At 37.7% G+C, this 12,923-nt stretch overlaps 1 long non-coding RNA gene across 2 annotated transcripts in view; it reads left to right on the top strand.

Moving 5' to 3' along the window:
- The window catches only part of LOC135447328 (uncharacterized), an 80,503-nt gene extending 67,580 nt beyond the window's left edge, over positions 1-12,923 (top strand). For both annotated transcript variants that reach the window (XR_010440069.1, XR_010440071.1), the window contains 2 exons: positions 11,954-12,075; positions 12,822-12,923. This is a non-coding gene — a long non-coding RNA (uncharacterized LOC135447328). The remainder of the gene's footprint in view (positions 1-11,953; positions 12,076-12,821) is intronic.

The following is a 12,923-nucleotide window of genomic DNA, read 5'->3' as shown; positions in this document are numbered from 1 at the left end:
GGGAAATGTGCGATCTCAATGCAGTAAGGTATTTGGAGTCACCCACAATGTTTTGCTTCCCAGGAACAAATGCTCAGTGTGATGCAGATGGAGTCTAGATGAGTGTAATATGTAGATAGGTACTTGGGGTGTTTTTCCACACTGGTTCTGAAAAGCAAAATACACCACAAGCACAATCCTAGGTGTGTCTTGCCACCAGTCATCTTCTGCTAAAAAAAAGAAAATTCCGGGGGCCAGATACCAGGAGTTACAAGTTACAAAAAATACAAAGAAGCTGGAATGTGTCTAATAATCTGGACTCAGTGTTTGGTGATTTTGTAGTAATTTAATAATCCATATACACCTATTTGTCAAGACTTGAAAATGGAGACAATGAAGATATTTGAATCTCACAGCGTGCATTTCAGAACAGTGCAGAAGTGGCAAAATACTGTGCAAAGAAACAGCCAAAGATGAAGATGCATCTATCTTCATCTCGAGTGATAGAAGAAAAGGTGTCAACAAAGCACAAGTCAATCTCTCTGTGTTTAGTTCTGGCTTATTATGTGTGTTTGAAGATAATCAGTTCCAGCAAAGATAGAAGGTGAATTTAGATTTTCTCATTAAATTAACATTATATTATTCATAGAAGCATATCTTCAATATAGAGATAGGGAAATGTGAATGTCAGCCTAAAAATGCCTATGGTTTAGGAATTACCTATGTAAGAATAGGTGCAGTGGATATGATTCACCTATCCCACTCTATAGGCATCTGTAACCTGTGTTAAGGGAAGGAGGCTGTTCCAGAGAGTGGTTTAGTGCTTTTTCAGGTGTTTGGGTTTATTCTCTAAACATTTAGTGAGCATTTTAACTAGCTACAGACCCTGGAAGGTAAATAATTCCCTTAATAGTCTTAAAAATATGACTTGTTTCTCTGTTTTGGTCTTTTAATTTCTGAGCGTCCTTGTTACACTTAGAAAATTGGTACTGATCAGGACAGCAAAACTGAATACACATTTACATATGGGTTAATAACTGCACATTTATTTAAGCCTATATTTTTTTAGGTTTCAAGCTGTTTTGGTGGTGTACTTTTGTTTAGTTGATTTTGGCTTTTTGAGGGTTGTTTTAGTCCTTTTCCTTTTGGGATGTTTGAAGCAAAATGCAAATAATACACACAGACATACACACATTTCTAGCCATTAAGTGACTCAGGAGTTTGGAACTGCAATACAGAGAAATGACGTTTATAATGCATTTTAAAATTAAATTACTCCTTTCCTATTTAGCAATAATAATGATCGATCAGTCATGTCTTGTCCTGCCCATCTGTGCCAAGGAAATTCTGGCAAATTTTTAGGAACAGTAGGCTTCCAGATCTGTTCTCAGCTTTGAAGCAATGAAATTAAGACTCCAGCATAGGTGCTTTCACATTGGTCACATTAAGGAACAGTGGAAAACAAGAAACCATTGGTACACAGGAAGGGTACTGCTGTGGGGGCTTCCCTGAGAGCTGATAAGCAAGGGAAAATATTGTGACCATTGGTTTTCACCAGGCTGGCAGTACTGAAACTTGTGATACCTCTTAATTCAGCCTGTATACTTGAGGAGTAATTAATTCCTTGGAAATATATTTTGTCCTGAAATCTTTTGGCATTGATATAAAGAATGTTGTACTGATAAACAGAAAAGTGTGTGAATTACTGTTATTCCCATCTGGAGGCATTGCTGCTAGCCTACTTTCTAAGGGTAGTAAAACAAGTTTTTTTAAGACAAATAACACCCAAACAGAATAGATGATTTTTGCTAATCCTTTGGAAGTTCTTAAATACTTGTTGTAATTACTGGGGGGAAACCTCAGAGGTAATCTCAGCAATGCATGTCTTTGCAGGTGTCAGGGTGCAGAGCAGTAGTGGCAGGGCTTTTAGCTTTCAAATGTTGTTCCTCAGACATTATTTCATGAGAAGTGGGCACACATTGCCATCCCCCATGGTGTATTTGCAGATATATTTCATGCCTGCTTCCTGTTCACTTGGATAACAATTGTGTCTGCTGTTAGTACCTTGAGTCTTCCACCAGTTCCACTGTTCTTGAAGAAAACAAAATATAAAACTAGCAATCGCAGCAAAAATAAAATAGTAATTTCAATAAATTTAAAATTATGGAAAACACCCAACAACCAAAAACCAAACATACATACAAAGCCCAAGCAAAAAACAGCAACCGAAATACCCCAAAAATCTCCAAAACCATAAAAATCCCAAACTTTTCCCAAGGCTTATTTAAGCTAGTTGATTAATGAAGTGCTATTACTTGGTATAGTGGAAGATTTCTTATGCTAGATACTGTCCCACTGTAGGCTTAGACTACCTTATTGGAATATGGGTAAGATATTTATAGGTAAAATCTTATTGGAAATGCTTTGTAAGGAGATATTTGCACCTTTACAACTCAACACAGTTGAACTCTGCCATATCGTGTTGTTCTTGTTGCAACAGAGTGCTGCAGGAGTGAGGTGATGGTTGTTGCTGTTGTCTGTGCTTTCAGCCACAAAAGAACTTCAGAGAATTGTCTTGCTAAGCTTTCTACCATTTTTTTTCTAAAAGAACCAACCCCATATCTTGTCAAACCAGGTGATTGTAGAAGTGCATTTTGGAGGCCACAGCAACCTGAGCTGCTCCAAAGTGCTAACTGCTGTCATTAGAGGCAGGAGAGAATTATTTACTTTTTGCCTTCTTCCATTTATCTCTCCTTTAAATCATAAAGATTGGAGTCCAATAAAGAAAGTGAGTGACTCGTGGCTATCTCTCTTTTCTAAGCCTCTTAAAGAAGAGAGATGTGTGGAAAGAAAAAGCTATGTGATACTCATGGAATTGTGTACAGCTGAAGTAGTAATTTCCTAAAAAATAACACTTTACTTTCTTGGTAGAACCAAGTTAGAGAATAATTTTCCAGATTGTTCCCAGAAGTTGTTGCTTTCAAGACCTTCAGGGCTATCTACTTCCCTATCTACTGTATTTAGTTTGGTTTTTGAGGCAGCTGTTTTCTGGTGCTGCTGGTCTGCCTTGTCACTCATTCATTTCTACACAAGCACCTTTCTGCTTTCTCTGAGTGTCTCTCATGATTAGAAGGTACTTCATGTAATTATCCATAAAGCTACCTTATAATCATATTTCAAACCCTGTCTTAAGTTCTCTGTCAGGATGCCTGTAAAAGAAAGAGGTAACATTTTTTCACAGAACCAAGAGCACTGTTTATTAAAATGGGGTTTTACTGATCTTATAATTCCCCGATCATATGCTTCTTGTCTTCTAGATTGCAATTCTTAAACATGAAAACTTAATGCAATATGTAGCATACTTGGTTCTTTGTTTATTAACAGAGTTTTATAGCAGTATGACAGTATAGCTGTCTAAAAGTAACCCAAATTTCTACAGTGTTCCTTGCTTTGTCTCCTATGCTAAATGCCCAAGTCCTTTGGAAGCTACAATGCATCATGATTTCAAACTCCTCCCATGCAAAGTGACAAGCCACATTGCTAGTTAGTTAAGAAAGGGATTTTGTCTATCATAGATGTTTTAGCCTGATGGTTTTGTCAAGAACAAAGAAATTTATTATATCATTTGGTATAACTGAGGCTTGAATCAAATACTTTTTGCATTCATGGTTACTTTGTGGGCAACAGTATGGCTGTTGTGTCTTTACATGTCTGACTATTCTGATTTTCTTGCCATTTCTGATTTGAATGTGTAAATATTGCAAATTCCTGATATTGATGAATTCTAACAAATACAGATGAATTCAGCCCTGCCTGAATGATTCAAAATACATTTTATACTCACAGCTAAGGCTTGATTTCTTCTGTGTAGGACTTTATTTTAAATTTAAGTAACTGTATGTGCAATTATAGAATGTAGACAATTTAAATCTCATGAAACTGCTGTTTTGCTAACATGGCATGTGCTAGATTGGCTTGACACACAGGGTGAAGTATGCACCCAGTTTGCATTTCTCTGTTGTTGGCCTCAATATTAATACCCACACAGCATGTGTGAAATACTTCTGAAAGATCACAGACCACAGCTGATCCATGATAAAAGCACATGAAGCAGAAATATATTATAGAAATTCTCTCTTCTTCCACTTCTAAGGCTAATTCTTTATTTCACTGTGTTTATGAAGGGGAATTGATACTAATCTGTCTGCAGTGTCTCAGAACATGCCTTTTCCTCTTGCAATAATGTGTAACTTTCTGCAGAGCACTCAATGTATTTGTGTATAAGTGTGTGAGGACTTGTAGAATAACATATCTAGCAATTGATAGAAAAACAAGCATCTTTCATCTCAACCAGATTAATTTGCTCAGGGTCGCTGAGTAATTACCCAAGTGTGAGGATTCTGTTGTTATATCAGGCTTCTGGTAAATTAATGTGCTTACACTCAGAATTTGGCCAAAATTTGGCCATGGAGATACTTTAAGTTCTTGTGCCAGAGTTGTAGATGTGGCATAGTTAAGTCCAGAGTAACTTGCTAAAGGCCAACTTGCTAAAGACTGTCTTTAAACCTCGCTGTATTAGAAACAGCCATGGGAAAATTCCTGAGCACAGGAATACCAGATAACTGAAATACCAGAACCTGTAATTTAGTCTCTGGCTGTAGTAAACAGGATATATGATACAATTTTGTGCTACAGCATCCTCAGCTATTTAGCCAAAACATCCACCAAAGCAACATTCAATGTTTGGATAATATTTCATCAGGTTACAAATGGATTTGACTGCTAAATATATGATAAGGTGAAAGATCAATTGTAACAGATTATTTCAATATCCACGTTACCAAATATCTTAGTAAATTAATCTTGTATGTGTTTATCTGTCACCATAAAAGTGTTACTAATCCCTAGGAAATGCTACTATCTCATAAGTTGCTATTAAAAAAAAAGGTAAACAATTTTCTTTCTTGGATTTAAACTAAGAAAAGGAATTAGCTATACTTCACCTTTTACACCCTGTCACCTGAAATAGGAAGTCTCTACTTTTTGCTATATAATTTTATGAGCAGCTTTAGAAACTGTTGTTTGGTATGGTCAAATGAAATAATTATTTTAATACCAATGAAATAATTATTGCAATACTGGAATGTTGTGGTCTGGCATATGTTAGGGTGCTGATTGACATGACCATGTGTTTGTGTAGATACCATTTCCTATAGCACAGTAAATTCTTCAGGTGCAGAGTTCATTAAGTGATAGGGTAACTGAGTCTCAGCAATATTCAGAGAGTGTGTAGAAATAAATGTAGAATTTTCATGGCTGTTCACTAGGGCTTTTATGGGGTGTGTTCAGTGTCCTGTATCCTGATGATCAGCTGAATATTCATGTGGCTCACCAGGGTTACTACTGAATGCAGACAAGTTTCCAGGTGACAGCTTGCCCCTACTTCAAGCACCTTATTCTTACAATTAACATGCTTTTAGCATGACTTTCAAACCCTAGGCTAGGTGTGTAGGTCTGTCAGTAAGCCAAAACATTCAGTATATTTTGAGATATAGTGCACCTAGAAACCCCTGAAAATACATTCAGAATGTGGTGTTGTTTTCTCAACCAGCAAAGGTAATTTTATGATGTGAGCCATTTGCTAGGACTGGCACTGCAGGGGCAGCAGGCTCCACGCCTCCTGGTTGATGCTGGAGGTGCTTTCTGAGTAGGGAACATAAGATCTACCAGATATATGTGTGCAGCGGAGTCTGCGCTCAACAACTGCAACCCTCTGGCTGCAGCTCTTCATTCTCATTAGCTCTCTTCAATATACCCTGTTCTTCCCTATTATAAGGCTTGTTTTCCTATTCACAGCCTTCAGTGAACAGAGGGAAGGAATTATTTTGTGTATGTATTTATATATAGATTATTTTGTGTATGTGTGATAAAGAACATTTTCCTGCATTTTAACACCTGTAATACATAAACATTCCAGGGTGGGAGAATACCATGAAAACCACATTTTTTGCTTGGGAGAAGAGATCACTTATAAGATCTAATATATTAGTTTACATCCTTCCAATATTCTAGGTCTCAGATGTAAAACAGAATGCTGTGCCACAGAATACTGGGTGAACCTCAAAGATTTTTCTAAGCATAAGACTGAGGTCTCTCCTCTGAAAGTCTCTTTTTTGTTAGAGTGCTTGACAGAGATTGCTACATGCAACATTCAAAATGTGAAAAGAAATCCTGACGTCATCTCTCTTGAGATCAGCTTGATGCAACTCAAAACTTTAATTTTAATGGAAGCAACAGTAAAACTGTCAAAGATGCTTCATTCTCTTGAAAAGGACATGGGTGGTGGGGGTAGAATCTCTTGGAATTGGGGGTTTATGACAATATTTTCGGTTGGGATTTGAGTTTTGGGTTTGCGTCAGGGTTATTTTAATTTGGTGTGTTTTGTGTGTGCCTTGTTTTCCTCTTGACATTAAAATGGAAAAAATAATTGGTAAACTTGGGACAGGGAATATGGAATGTCTCATTCTGGAATATTATTGAAAGAGTTTTTTTTCATATAATACAGCTGGCAAGGCTACTTCCAAAAATATAAAGGGCCTAATGCCTGGTGACATAAAAATTCTGTTTCTTAATCTTATTCTGTGCAGGGCGGACAGAGTTGGCATTAAGTCATACTACATTGTTTGGCCATCTCTCTGCATTGCTTTGTGCTCTTTGCCTCCATCCCTCTTGGACCAGTACATGCCAGGGAAACATTGCTAGTCCATTGGATTAGTTTGGTTTTAAAGCAACATAACTGAGAGCAGAACAAGTGTTTATTATGTAACAGGCAAGCCTCACATGTTTTGTTTTCTTCACGCTTGCCATTACAGCAGAAACTTTTAAATATTTTTTTTTCAATATGAATTCTTTGCTGTAAAGTATTTTATGCCTCAGGGTAGGTCTTAGTCATGTTGCTCAGTTTCGGTTTTTGGCTTCTTTGATCAGAACAGAAGTGAACCTTAAGATTTTTATGGAAATAAATTCATATCAAATGTGAATTTTTAAAAGTGCTTTCCAATGAGATGGGGTTCATGATGCTATCCAAAGAAATGTGCCCAACAAAGAGCAAGCTCTGAATACTGCCATGTGAAACAATAGATCTGCAGTACAGTTGTAATGAAGAATATTGTTTATATTCCATAATACTTTGGAATGCATATAGGCAAGGTTAAGCTCCATGGCTGGTGGTTTTTTGGTATGAATTACAAATTCTTTTTCCCCATGCCATTCTGGCTCAGCGCCAGATTGACCTTAGCCAGCTGCCCACCCAAATGCTCTCTGTCCCCATTCTCAGCAAGAGGACACTCAAGGTTTTGAGATAAATACTCAAGGCTTTGTGACAAAGACAGGGTACCTTGCTGTGTGAGTACACCCAGTATGCCACCAGTTGCTCCATCTTAGATTAAAAGGTGAAATCATCTTACTGCTAAAACAGATCTGTTATGGTGAGTACCCATACTACGTCTAGATATGCAAATCAGACGCTGAAGTTTGGCTCATTATACAGAGGATGAGATTTTAAAGGGAATGCAAAAGTTAAATGCCCATTATCCATCATACAAAAATACTGTCAAAAAAGTCCTTTTTTCATTTTGTCTAGAAGATGGCAAGGTTGAAGTAGTGTAGAAGATTACTGCTGCTAGTGAGATTGCAGTTGGGCAAAATGCTCTTTCTGAATTTTGGGACAGGTTAATAGATTCAGTCCTGTCTGATCAGATTCCATGATGGAACAGGTAAATATTCTGTTGTGGTTTTCAGTCAAAATTATTCAAAATAGAAAAAAATAATTTAGAGTGTATCCAAACTAACCCAAATAATTCTGGAACAGCCTGTTAGGAGGCAATTCAAGGTATAGCAGTGCCAACAGGTCTTAAAATGTTGTACCTTCAACCAAGGGAGATGGTGGCAAGGAGGTAGGGACAATGATGAGCAGCCTGAAGGTGATCAGTGTTCAATTAACATATCTTGGTAGGTAGAGTTAAGATTCAATTACTAATATTTCTGCTAATAGATTAGAGGCAGATGGACTTCTGAGATGGGAGTTAGTACCCCAGACCACTGGCTCGATTGGCAGTTAAACAGTTAAACTCTGGGCTATTTTAGCCCTGATTGCAGTCCTGACACAAAGAAACAAATTAGTCTCAATGGATGTTACTATGCTGTAGCTGATGAAAAACTTTCAGTTGGAGATTGTGTGTTCTCTGCAGTCAGGAATGGGATCCCACTTTGCCAATGGCATTCATGCTGTGAAACTCTGAGTGCATCTCTCTCTAATCATCAAAACAGAAGAGAAAAATGAGAAGGAATGAAGAGTATTTTGAGGGCTTTTTGGTGTAGATATTGTCTTAGCAGTACTCTGTAGCTGTCATCACTGAGCTATAAAAGAAAGAAATAGCTGTAACAATCAGATTTTGGAAAGTTATTGAGCTGTAAGACCTTAGCAGATCACACCCACAGAAGACAGTCTGTGCTGATGGCAAATTGTCCTTGTTCCTTTCTCATGCTGGTGACATGCTCACTTTTCCATCTTCCATCACAGTTTTTGCTCATTTTGTTTCCTGCTCTCATTCTCTTCATAATGTTTTTCCTCAGTACTTCTACTTCTTTTTTATAAATAGAGTTGTTGCCCACCAATAAGTCAATCTAGTAATATCTCATAATTGTTTGTTTTACTATGTTTCCTTCCCTTCTGTTGTACTGACAAGCATAAAGCTTTGCAAGGATTCAGGTAAATATTATGGAAAAAGCAGGCTCTTTTCCATAGAATAAATTCTGAGGCTTGTGAGAGGAAATAAATTTAACTTGTGTGTCTGCATATTCTCCATAGATGGTTTCTCAATTACTTTTATGATATAGTATGGAGGTCCATGCCATTTAACATCTCTTTTAGAACCTGGATGATAGGACAATTTTGCACCCTTTCCAAATTAGAAGGAGCAGAGCAAGAACTGTGAAGGTGCTTGAGGGACTGGAGCCTGTCCACTGTGAGCAGAGCCTGAGAAAGTCAGGCTGTTTAGTCTATGGATCAGAAGGCTCAGAGGGATCACATAAACCTATATATAGACCTTTATGGGAGGGAATGCAGATGAGGGAGTCAAACTTCTCAGTGGCACTCGGTGATACAAGTGGCAATGGGCACAAGAAAACGCCTCTCATTGTACATCTGGTCCAGCATTGGAGGAGGTTGTCTAGAGGGATTGTGGAGTCTCTTGTTGATACTCAAAACCTTGCTGGGTTCACCCTGAGCAACCTGCTCTAGGTAACCCTGCTTGAGCAGTGGGTTGGACTGGATGCTCTCGAGCTCCTTTCCAAGCTAAATTCTGGGAACAAAAGCAGAAGCAATAATTAGGCTGAGCTTTGGAAGAGAACCTTTGGATTTAAATTATGTAGAGATTAATGATAGAATAGGTCAGAATTTATCTATGAACAACAAGCTTTGTGTCTCTTACACTCTGTATACAGTTAATTTAGTGTAAGTCTTATTTCTTTTATCATTCATCCCTTATGTCTTTGCTGCATCCTGGTTTTGGTGCCAGGAGGAAAAAAACTAGTATGATAAAACAGTGTTAGAACTGAACTCCTGCAGTTAAAGAAGGGAAAAAATAGTGAATGGGTGAAGGGAAAGAATGTCTGGCACAGCTGCTCCCAAGAGCTTTTGCTCACCTTGAGCAGAGCTAATAAATATGACAGGAGCATTAAAGGATTATTCGTCTTTTGGTTTTAATGTAAGGTTAAATGTATCTAAATGCAAATGTTTTTATCCAAAGACACTTATGTTTCATGATAATTCACTGAACTGTGAATTAAAGAAGGTTTTAAGACTCCAGATCTCAGGCAGAATGCAGAAAATCTTAGAATATCTGTTACAGAGTTTTTAATTTATACATCTTGAATTGTTTTGTAAAGGAATGATTTTTTTTTTAATGGGGGTAAATCAAAGCAGACAGAAATTTGAAGAACTTGCTGGTATTCCCAGAGCGCATGAAGGTAGAGGCAAAACCAGAAAACTGATTTCTGAGCTCCAGTGTGCCTCATTCTGCTTGATGAAAAGGTTTTCCTTTCCTTTTTACATGCTTTTTTCTGAAGTAAACATGAATTGTCTCTCCCCTCACATGCTATGCTCTTAGAGCAAATATTTCTCCTAGGATTCAGCCTCTCAAGTGTAAAGGACAACTTGTTTCTGTGCTTTTGGGTTTGGGGACCAAGCACCTTCTTGCTCAGTCAACACAGGGATTAATGATCCTACATTTTCTGTGGTAGAAAGAAAGAAATTGTGAGTCTGTCAGTGCTGGAGCTGGAATGATGACAAATGTTTGATCTCTTTGCAATTTTGAAATCTATCTCACTTATTTAGGGGGTTAAATGAGACTTTAGTAAATTGTTTTATTTATTATTTGATTGGTTTTTAATATTTGAAGGTCTTCTTTAATAAAACTGAAGAAAAATTCAAAATAGTCAATCAGAATAATAATTAAAAACACATTTAGGAAATGTTGTTTTAACAGATGAGCTTTGATTTTTTTTTTAAGGTGCTTTTTTCCCCTCAAGCTATTTGATGAAATTAAATTGAAAAATGCTGCAGTGTTGGTAAATATCACCTGGAGTGTACAATTTCACACAGTTCTGCTTAAGTTACTAGCACGATACTTGGGGGACTGGGTACTTCAGAGAACATAAATTTTGCTGCTTTACCTGTTCCCTTATAAGTTTTTCTTTCTTGTGGAATGATTGTGACAACAGCCACTTATAGCTTATATGTGAAGGTGGAATCAGTGGCTCAGTTTTAAATTTTTAATTATTTTTTTAAACTCCCTTTTGGAGCAGGACATGTTTGGCTTCTCCCTTGCTCCTTCAGTGATATATTTCTTTCTTCAACCTGTCTTTTTCTCTGAAGAGCAGGAATGTTGATGCCAGTCTGAAAGTTACATGCTGCAAACACAATTGATTTCTGTGGAGAGGGAAAGTGTCAGTAGAAGTAGCATTTTAAATTTTTTTTGTTTCTGCCAAGTGAAGAACTTGCAGGGACTGTGAATCTGATGCCTGGGAGTCCTGTTCAGGCAGGCTGGCAGGTTTCCCCTTCTGCTCTGCCGGTTGTGGAAGCCTCCTCTTCCCCTTGCACAGGGTAGGAACTGTATTGGTTTACTGCTTCAAGTATCCATGTGAGATTCATGACAGGAAATGGTGTTCAGGATGGTTTTGATATCCGAAGCGAGACAAAAGAAGTGGAGTCCATGCAGGGATAGAACATTGCGTTGAATACTCTAGGTATTCATCCAAAATCTGATCATAGCACTCATTCAGAATTGGAAGACTGGAAACAGATGTGAGAACCTAGCTTAATATCAGACTGCTGCCTTTATTAAAAACCCCAAAACATAGAAAAAGGAAATGTTATGCCATTTTCTGCTCCATGCTCTTGCTAATTCTGTATTTGGTGCTGTTTTGTAGTCCTTGCTTCTCCTTTCACGTTGGCTGTGTGTTCCCAGCTTTTTTCCTTTAATTGCTACATCTCTGAATATGAGGTGCTGAACATCCATGTTTGTCCTTAGAACTAGCCCCTCTCCAAAGACACACACACGTGCTCCACCCTCTGTGGCATATTCCAGCTCAGATCCTGAAAGGATGGCCAAAAGGAAGGGGCAGAGGGGAGGCTACAACAAGGTGAGTCTGGAGAAGATGGAAGGACATACTTTTTTCCTTTGCTTTCTGACAAAAATCCCACGTTATGCTGCATGGTTATGTAGAACTACAGCCCAAGATCCCAGTCCTTTACCAGGGAAAGCTACACTGTGGAAGAGTTGTAACGTTACTATTGTGGCATAAGATTGAGGTGTACAAAGCCTGATTCTGGCGCTCACATGTCATTACCCAACACAGAGTTGGGGAATCTGGAACTTGTTGTGTTTGATACATATGAATCCCTTCTCTCCAGTTAACCCAAAGATGAAATGATGGTCAAGGAGCTGTCTTGCGCGTTAGAGAGAACTCAAGTTTTACCACAGGAAGAAGGAGAAAAAATGTTTCAAGCTGGCTTTGGCTGATCTATCTAGGAAGGTAAATTGTACTAAAACTGCTACCTGAACTTTCATATTTCTTCTCTTTTTCTGTCCCACATTTCCACACTCCTGGTATTGAACTATTATTCAAAACCTTATTAATCATTAGTCTTCATGTGCAAAGACAGTAAATCAGAATTTGTGGGATCATGTTTTGTCTCATCATTTTTATTTTTAAGGCTGATGCTGACAGGATACAGGTATGGGATTAGAAAAGTAAGAAGGGAATACAGCACGCATATGTTCAAGGGGAAACATATGTTATGCATTATATCACATGGTCTTGGAATGGGTCCAGACTCTCCCATTATATTAAGTAGAGCATGAATGAAATTACCAACTAGCCCTTCCAAAATTGTGGAGGAAGAAATTTGCATAAACCTCTCAAAAATACTTGTGTATCTTATTTTTGTTTTTTTTTGTTTTTTTTTCATTTTAGCTAGCTGAAGTGTTAGAATCTGTGTTTTCTAACATTTTGTGAGAGGTAACTGAAAAGCAAAAAATTGGTGGACTTTTTTAGTGGATTTTCCAGCTGGTGTTACTATTTACTCAGTGATTGTCTTCCTACCGACAGCAACATTTTCTTTCTCCAACTGCCTTTCCAAGTCAGGGGTCTTTTCTTGATGAAACTTTTGGTTTACCTGATGCCTCAAACTAGCTTCTAAAGGTACTATCAATGTTTTCTAATGTACACGCAACATGACCTAGAATAATAACACTGAAATTGCATTTTATGCCTGGCAGGAATCAAAGTGAAATGTATGACGGTCTAATGAGAAAACTCATGGAAGTCTGTGTTGACAACTTGAATATCAAACCTGTGGTCTTCCATCCTTACAGTAAATG

The sequence above is a fragment of the Zonotrichia leucophrys genome, chromosome 4 (genome assembly GCF_028769735.1).
Source record: "Zonotrichia leucophrys gambelii isolate GWCS_2022_RI chromosome 4, RI_Zleu_2.0, whole genome shotgun sequence".
In the NCBI taxonomy this organism is placed as follows: domain Eukaryota; kingdom Metazoa; phylum Chordata; class Aves; order Passeriformes; family Passerellidae; genus Zonotrichia; species Zonotrichia leucophrys.
This window is presented reverse-complemented; position numbering and strand designations above follow the sequence as displayed.